At 41.2% G+C, this 7,666-nt stretch overlaps 1 protein-coding gene across 25 annotated transcripts in view; it reads left to right on the forward strand.

The window, feature by feature from the left end:
* LOC109316110 overlaps nt 1-7,666 on the forward strand; it is a 396,050-nt gene that overhangs the window by 138,526 nt on the left and 249,858 nt on the right. Inside the window, exon 2 of one of the 25 annotated variants that reach the window (XM_019544082.1) lies at nt 1,540-1,615. The exons of the other annotated variants lie outside the window; for them this stretch is intronic. The gene's annotated coding sequence lies outside the window, so the exon portion shown is untranslated. The remainder of the gene's footprint in view (nt 1-1,539; nt 1,616-7,666) is intronic. 25 annotated transcript variants of the gene reach the window in all.

Genomic DNA, 7,666 nt, shown 5'->3' on the forward strand with positions numbered 1-7,666 from the left:
TGCATGACAAGGTGTGGTTGGCCTTCCTGACTGCATCCCCACACTGCCAGCTCATGTTCATCTTGCCATCAAAAACAGCTCCAAGATCCTTTTCTGCCTCTGTACTGACGAGAAGGGAATTCCCCAGCCTGTAGGTATGGTGCTGGTTCTTCCTCCCCAGATGCAGCACTTTGCACTTGTCTGTGTTGAATCCCATCCTATTCTTGTCCGCATGCCCCTGTAACCTGTCTAGGTCCGATTGCAGCCTATTTCTCCCTTCTGCACATTATTACTTTATTATATCATATTGAGTAACCTAGCATCCCATTGTGAGGTTACAGGACATGTGAGGCTTACTTTTTGTCCTTAAACTTGTAGGATTGAAGGGAAATTCATAAAAATCTTGACTGTTTTGCACATCTTGAGAACCGGGGAAATGCTACCACAATATATAGCCATATATTCTATAGGGGGTTATTTAGAAAATTGTTAGTATTTTTAACATCCTTCTAGCCCATGTGATCTGTGATCAGTGCTATACTTTTCCCAGCCCTGGAAGTGACTAGTTCTTGCCCATTTCAGTGTAACAAGCCCTAATGAGAGTTGAACAACTGAGCAGAGGCTGAGCAAATGTAACTAGCACTGAGGTGCTTGTATCTGTGGGCAGATTGTCCCTGCATGTATTAGCAGGCATGCTTCACTTGACTTAACCAGTTCCTGTAATGTTGAAATCACTGGGATTTGGCTTTTGCACAATTAACAGTGCCATTTGCACAATTTAAATGGCTGACTACCTTACCTGTGGGTATTTTAAGTGGTTTCTAGCGTGCAGTAGAACTTGGATACTTTGCAGGGTTAAGTTCTTAAATTCCTAATTCCCCTGCAGTGATGAGGGTTTACCAGGTAACTGGGATCTACAAAGCTGCAGCAAATGGCTCTGCAGGACAACTTTCAAGCTCCATTGGAGTAGAGAAACAGGGCCTTATGTAAAAGTCCCAGCAAACAGCTGAGTGTCTTGTTCTTAATTCTGCAGCCCACTGCAAATTAAGTGGGTTGTGAATCACCTAGATGCAACTGATTGTATGTACTTAGGTTGGTGCTTTGTTCCTGAAGTTTTTTAAATGATTTTTTTGCACATTTTTTTTTCTGTCAGGCTGTCAGTCTTATCGTACTTACTTGCATACCACACACACACCTCATTTCCACCCTTATCCCCCAGTCAGCCCTTTAAAATTAGGTTGCATGTTTCAAGCAGAAACCTGATTTTTCTTTGCTTGAAATTAGAAGCAGGGAGATGTTGTGCTCTAATGGTTGCCGTAATACCTGTCACTTCTTTCTGCATCTCAAAGGAGCAGAGCTGGGTTCAGTGTTAACTCTCTTACAGCCATTATTGAGCTTGAAGCAGCAACTGAATTGGCTTATGGCAAATGAGCACCTGCATGTAGTCTGTAGTAGCTTGATAAGGCTTGTAGCATAGAAACAACATTTTATTATTTACAGAAACTTGTATGCAGAACTATTTACAGTAAAGAAGTAACAATTTTGGTACTGCCATTTCAGATCCCAGGATCTAGCCTTGTTGCTGTCCTGCCACACCAGGAGGGTTCTGCTGCTTCATCCAGACTGTTAAACACAAGTAATTGTTTTACCTAGTATTTAGCTGTGGCTATATCTGCTGTTTTCCCAGATCTGAGGAAGTGCATTTTGTGCCTGAAAGCTTGTCCAACTTCTTTCCCAACTATGTCATTGGTCAAATAAAAGGTATGACTAGAGTAATATAGCTTCTCATATGTATCCTGGACCGTCACAACTACAATGCTGAATTAAATCAGAAAGCCATACATCCAAAGAAAAGGATTAATGTTTTCCTTGCCAGGTTTATTCGATGTATGGATTGTGTTTTCTTATCTTTTCATTTTTCAAGTGATTTCCTATGTTTCTGACCATTCTTCAGCGTGTGGGATATAACTTTGAATACAGATAGGATTACAGAAATATAGTTTCCTCTTTTATAAGGTTATCATGGTCATTCCTTTAAGAGGAAACAGTCAGCCCTCTGGAGAGAGCCCACCTGCAGGGCATTTGGATAGGCAGGGCTTTTAAGAAGCACCCAGAATAGGATGCAGGAGTGGGGAAATAAACTGTGGATGCAAGTGCTTGCTACACAAGAAGCTTGCTGTGCTAGGAGCTGGAGCCAAAGGGCTCCTCCTTGAGCACTTAGGATAGGGCAGAAGGATTTTTTTGTTAGTTTATTTGTTGGCTTTTGCTTAAAGGCAGTGTTACTAGAGGACTGACTGAGGAGCTCATCAGAGAGCAAAAGCCTGTCTGCAGAAACTAGCAGACTAGGTAACTCGCCTATGTATCACTTTATCCCGTGTAGAATTCCTCATATGTTTGATTCCTCCAGAATTGAATGGCATAAGTAAGACAGCGCATCTTTTCTTGCAGAAATTATGTCAGTACAGCTTTTGCTTGGTTATTACATGTTTATCTGCTCATTTTTCTTGAGGAAGCTCATTAATGTTCCAGTGAGCTTGTGCAAAAGTTACCAGTTTAGAAATCTTCATGCTGCTTAGTTTCTAAGAGATGAAATAGGATCACTTCCCTGTCATGTTGTGCTTGACTGGAATCAAAATTAACATTTGTTAATTGTTCTTTTCTTAAGAAAAGTAAGTGTATTAATTCAGGAACCATTGAATGTAGCTCAAGCTTTTACATATTGTATAGGTAGCTACTCTGTAATACTTGAGTTTAAAGCAAAAGAATACCGGAGGGGAGACGATGGGACAAGTGTGAGCAAGAGGGACTGAGTGGCATTTAGGGCTGAGCATTGTTGATGACTTACTGCTGCTTATGAGAGTTTGGCCTGGCTGCATGTCAGAGCTATTAACCACTGAATAACATAGCAAATGTATACTTTTAGAAAGAAAATGTACAGTTTTAGAAAACTCATTCATTTAATTTATGGAAGGAAAAAAAACCTTACGTCTTAAAGCATAGGTCTTCCTTACCTCTCAGAGATGCAGAAAAATAGCCTGGAATGCTATATTTTCTAGAGAATCTCAACATTTTGCTTGCTCTCTTGAGGATCTTCAAAGCTTGCAGTATTGGTACAGAATATGTTGTCAGCCTCTGCAGCCAAATCTCCAGAATGGAGTGACTATCTTCATCATTCAGCTTCAACTTTATTGCATTTTGCCTCAATTCTGGCAAAATGGTATCTGTATCTGTAGGTATATCCAAAAATGGCTTTGCTTCAATAAGCCAAAGCATTTTAAAAATGTTTATGCTTACCTGCAAGCATTTTTCAATTAAAATTTGATGCACCGTGCACTTGTCATCATATGTGACGTATAGAACAATTTGATTATTACTTTAAATCAGTCTTGCTTTATAAACATCCATCATCCTTTAAATGGTCATATATGATGGTAGTCACAACAGGGTCTTGAAATACAAGGAAAATACTACTTGTTGCCAACACGTGCAGTTTTGAAAATGACCTGTTTCATTAGCTTAGGGATCTGCCCAGCAGTAACCAGCTATTTAACTCAAGAACTTTAAGTGGCAACATTTTTTCAGTTACCTCTTCCCTGAGGATAGCTTTCTTGGGCCATTTGCTAGAGGAATGTGGAACAATGAAATGTAGAAAGTAGGATGCTTCAGTTTGTAACACGCAGACACATACTGTCCAACAACATGCAGTTTTACAGGTCTGACTTTGTGCTGAATACTTTCTCATTGAACTTTACTTTTGCTTGTGCAGAGTGTAAAGGCTTAAGTTGTGTTTTTAATGCACTACATATATAATCTCCCCCTTGATTCTCCTCTTCAGTTTCTTTTCTGTTTATCCTTTCCTTTTTGTTTGCTCTCTTCTTCTCCCTCTTTATTCTTTTGTGCTGTAGTTTTCCTGTCTTTGATTAACACAGATTCTAAATTCTATTTTTTTGTTCTGTTATTAGCTCCCTTTTCCCTTGTTATCGATTTGTTTTCTCTTGTGATTCCCGACTGCTGAATTTCTCTTATTGTTTCTTGTCTATTTAAAAAGTATTTCTCTTTTCTCTCCCCCTTACTTGCAGGATGCCTCAGTTTGGTTACTCCCTCCATATACTTTACAAAATTGCTGCGCAGCTGAGAGAACCTGGCGTTGCTGAGAGAGAACCAGTCAAGAACTTCAGATTCTTGGCAGGGAGAAAGGAAATGCTTATGGATAGAAAGACTTTGGGTACTTTTACATGTGCTCTGGGGAGGAGGCTGTGCTTTAATTAGAACGTCTCTTGGAGCCACTCCAATTAAAGTGTCACCGCGTCTTGTGTATCAGCGTCTCCGAGCTTAAAAATGGCTATGGGGGTGCTTGAATTAAAGTGTGCTTGATGAGCTTTAGTTCAAGCGCCCCTGTCGCCATTTCTAAGTTTGGAAACGCTGGTGCACAAGATGCAGGAGGCTGCTGCAGTGCGGTAATTGCCACACTCCAGCAGACTTGATTAATCATGTCTGCTGTGATGTGCTGTAATGACAGCACATTGGAGCAGCCTCCGTGCTCATGTATAGGTACCTGTAGACTTCTAGCTCCAGCAGATTCAGTTTCTAACAACAAACCTTTTTATAATCTACAAGACTTTTAAAATTCACAAAATGCTAGGCTCTTAGGATTAGCTTTACAAGAGGAGAATTGATACATTCAAGTAGTGTCACTAGAGCTGCTAGCTATAGTTGTTATTGCATCAGCACTTCCATCATAAAGTCATGCTTTGAACAGTTTATAACTCTGCCATTAAAATTCACTACAGACTGAAGTTGGCATACAAGTTCTGAGCCTGGAGCAGACTCCTCCCCTCCCCCTGCCTTTTTTCTCTGTCTTTATATTTTCCTTGTTTTTAAAAGTAGAGGTGAGCTAAAGGAATGCAGTAAAAACCATTAATTATCAGAAAGGCAGTAATGCATTACTCCAATCCAAAAACTACTTTAAATCAGAGTTTTACATGGCATTTGGTTATAATGTGGACTAAAGGTTTTTCAGGTGTTCTCATAAGTGAACATAGGCTTCCTTATATAAAAGAAAAACACCTATTTCAGCATACATTCACAGTATCTTTCAAATCAATTTCAGTAGGCTATTCAGCTTTCAGTTTTACCCCAGTGGACTAAAATGACTCCTAACTCCTTCCCCACCTCCTCTTCTGTATAGTTCATCAAGCCGGTGAGATTCGCATCTTCATGCTGTGGAGAAAAATATAAAAATAAGGAAGCTTGAGTATTTCTGATTGTTGGGAACTGGACACAGCACTATTTAAACCTGACCTAGTTCAGTAGTTCCTTTATGTGGTTACTTTGGAAAGAACTTGGATGAGCTATGTGGAATGAGTTTGGTCTCTGTCCAGTCTCTAGCAGGCAAGCATCCAGGCAACAGAACCCACTGCCAGCACATTTGATATTAATTGGCACCTGTATTGCCAGTCTCTGCAGGGAAGCCATGGTGGAATGAAGACCCAATCTCACTCCTTCCTTTAAAATGACAGATCCACGTTATGTCAGTTTATGGGCTGTTCATCTTTCATCTGTTGCTAAAATAAATGGAAACCTGTAAAATCCAGGCGGCCAAGCTTCTACATTTCACATGCTTTTAAATTCAGACACTTTTTTAAAGAAAAAAACTCTTTGAAAGAGAAGAGATAGATAGATATGCAAGATGACTGAAGCAACTGTTCTTACCTGCAAGAGAAGATTTTTTTTTTTTTTTTTTATATTCCACCTTGAAAATTGAGGAATCCAGCATGTACATGCGCTCATCTACATCCACACTCATGCACACATACTCCATTTCAATAGTAAAGTTTTGCTGCAAGGAAGAGCAAGGACATAAGTGTGTTAGCAGAATTGTTGCGTACACAACATTTGCTGCTTTAGGGCCAAATTCTCAGTAGTCATGTATTTCTTCAAATACAAGCCAAGGCCAACTGTAGATTATAACTCAAGCCTTTAGAGATGACTGTGATTCATAGGGACGGACTAAATCAGTCATTGCCCATACGTACCAATTGTTTGCTACTTCAGGGGCTTATGAAGTGTAGGTACCAAAATAAATGAATATATTGCGTATTATATCACAACCCAGCTGTGTATGTCAGCCCTACCAAATCAGCAGACTCTGCACCACCGCTTAGATACTTATTACACAACAAACCAGAGAAAGGCAATTTAACAGGGTTGCCTGCATGTCTGCTTGAGTGAGTCACCCAGACAGCAGAGATGGGAAGAATGAAGAAGTTGATGAATTTGCCAGAATCAGCAGGAGCCAAGAAACAGTTCAGTTCCGTAGAGGCTAAAGAATGGAGGGGACTTTCCAGGCCTGCATCCTGAGCCCCCAGTCCTTCCTTCTCATACGTCCTCATATCCATCTGATCTACATGCAAATAGGTGAACCAGATAATTTACTGAGATTGTGCATTGTCAAATCCTACTGCAGTAATGCGTTAACATAGGTGCATTGTAGAACATGCATTGTAGGGCAGTTTTTGGCATGTTTTAGAGTTTGTCACCCCTTGTACAGTTACTATCATTCAAGGTGTACTTAGGAGTAAATACCTGAATAGGATTCCTCTTTCTGCCATGGAATTTTCCATCCTAAGGTGTGCCTCAAATGCTGTACTTATGATTACAAAAATATTTGGCAGAAGGAAGAGAAGATAAACTGATGCTTTTAAAGTAACTTGAAACATACTTTGTAAAAATGGGAATTGTGGGGTTTTTTTTGGGTATTCCCTTCACTTTGCTTAAGGCCTTTGCTGTACTGGGGGTCGTTACGGGATAAAGCAGGACTTTTAGTGTAGAAAAATCTCTCTTTTTTTTTCCCCGCCCCCTGTCAACAAATGCAATCTGTCAAGTTACACCATTGTCTTTTCTGGTGTGATGGTCTCTTTAGGTTGGTTGGTTGTATTTAGAATGGGGCAGGGGGAGAGGATGCTCCTGCTGTGACAGAGTGTACTATTTTTACATGTGCCCTAAAGTAGATTATTTCAGATGCAGACCATTCGGAACAAATGTTTACAGAAGCTGCTTTAGATCATTATAAACTGTAGAATGGGAACTTGCTTGATCTACTACAGGGGTTCTTAACTGCCAGCTTCTGGGCCAGATGTAGCAGATGGAGAAGTATAATCTGGCCTTGTGTACCCTGTGGGTATGGAAATTTGATGGTGTGGGAACTGTGGCAATTAACATTGCTGCTGGTTCCCTGCTACCAAATTTCCAAGCCCCATACAGCTGGATCAACCCCAGCTTCGCCAGCCTTGCATGGAGGGATTGGGCCCAATTCTTCCACGGCCTGGCCGGGGCTGATGCCGCCATGGGGGGATGGGCTTTGGGTTATTTTTGGGCCCATGGACTGGGTCTGGCTTCTGGACAGACCTGGTACCGCTCATCTGGCCCATGGGCTGCAAAGGTCAGGTGCAACTGCTTCAGTAGAGTGGAAGCAAAGGTGTAACAAGCAGGGTTTGTACCCTCGGCAAACACTGCTGGGGGTGGGGGGCACTGAGTGCTGGAGGGGTAAGGATTCGCAGACTTAGAGGGGAACACAGGAGTCCTACTTACGCTTGGGACTCAGAAATAGTCCTCTGCTGCTGATGTAAGAACAACGGGCCTGGAACGGGCTCCCAAGGGAGGTGGTGCTCTCCCCTACCCTGGGGGT

Source organism: Crocodylus porosus, unplaced genomic scaffold, assembly GCF_001723895.1.
Source record: "Crocodylus porosus isolate Cpor-Errol unplaced genomic scaffold, CroPor_comp1, whole genome shotgun sequence".
NCBI lineage: Eukaryota > Metazoa > Chordata > Crocodylia > Crocodylidae > Crocodylus > Crocodylus porosus.